This window comes from Octodon degus, unplaced genomic scaffold, assembly GCF_000260255.1.
Source record: "Octodon degus isolate 3935 unplaced genomic scaffold, OctDeg1.0 scaffold00065, whole genome shotgun sequence".
In the NCBI taxonomy this organism is placed as follows: domain Eukaryota; kingdom Metazoa; phylum Chordata; class Mammalia; order Rodentia; family Octodontidae; genus Octodon; species Octodon degus.
The window spans coordinates 2,896,602-2,897,954 of NW_004524641.1; the positions used below are offsets into that span (position 1 = coordinate 2,896,602).

At 42.6% G+C, this 1,353-nt stretch overlaps 1 pseudogene; it reads left to right on the forward strand.

The window, feature by feature from the left end:
• Window positions 1-620: 620 nt before the first annotated feature.
• LOC101579713 lies at window positions 621-844 on the forward strand (annotated as a pseudogene).
• The last annotated feature ends 509 nt before the right edge of the window (window positions 845-1,353 follow it).

The following is a 1,353-nucleotide window of genomic DNA, read 5'->3' on the forward strand; positions in this document are numbered from 1 at the left end:
TGTGCTCACTTTTGTAGCCCCCCAGGCTGGCCTCAAACTCATAGCAATCCTCCTGTCTCAGCCTCCCAAGTGCTGGGATTATAGGTGTGCATCACCATGCCTAGTTCCAGAGCCAGTACAAGGTGCCTGGGGTGATGGAGCTCGCACGGCATGCTGTACCTGGGATTGAACTTGGGGCCTTGCACTTGCCATGTAGGTGCTTAGACTGCTGAGCTATCTCTCCAGCCCCAACACATTGCTTTCTTTCCTTTATCACTGGTAAGCTACTATCTAGGTCTAGAAGTTGGATTTTATTTAGATTGAATTTTTTTTCAAGTTTTTGGGGAGAAGACCTCATAAGTGGTGATACGTGCTTCTGTCAGGAGGTAGCGATGTCTGTTCATCAGTGCTTATGAGCTTAGCAGTACTTGATGGCAATGCCTATGTTCATTATTTCCATCATTAATGCTTTCATAACATTTAAGGACAATTTGGTTATTAAAGATAATTGGAGGGCTCTGCCCGCAGGAGCTCACTTGATGTGGCGAGTGAGGCACAGGCACACTGTCCACGATGGGAAGCCGCTTAGCGTGCGTGGGTGGAGTATTCTGAAAACATCTGCACCTTCTGACGGGGAAAAGATGGCTTACGTTTTGAAAGGAGAGCTCATGGAATGTGCCCCTGCTGTGAAACAGTTTCTGCTGTACTTGGTGAATCTAGTGCCCTAGGGAAAAAATTCATCATTCGAGATACTGTTGGCGCTCACGTCTTCATAATAGCAGAGTTGGTTAACGTCCTTCAGGAGTGAGTGGGTGAATTGATGGATTAACGTGCTTTATCTCTTACCCAGAAGTTAAAAGATTAGATATTGGGTGCTTGGGACTTGCAAAAAACAAACATGAAAAACTATCTCTTTTCAGTATCTTAATTTGGCTATTTCAAGGATTCATAGGAGAATGTCATGGGAAAGACTGAGATTTGTTCAGACAGAGCCCTGAACTGATTTTGTTGTTTAAAAACAAAAGCTTGGATTTAGCTGTGAATTGGTCATTTGGCTTTCAATTTACAAAAATATAAATGTTTCTCTTTTTTAAAAAAAGAGAATTGGAGATTTTTCAGAAGTATGCTGTTCTTGTTATTTTATCTTTCAGGTATATAGCACTAAGAGTATACAGACAAATTGTTGTTGTTTAAATATCACTGAAAACTCTGAACATTAAACCACTAGCTGGGACCAACCAGAATGGACGGTCTCCTGCTACACTGTGCTCTAAGCCTTTAGTTATTGGACTGCGGGATGGTGGAAAGGGGTGATAGCTCAGGGGAGAGCAGCAGGTACCAGCTTACACAGAATTGGTTTGGCACTTAAAAAAC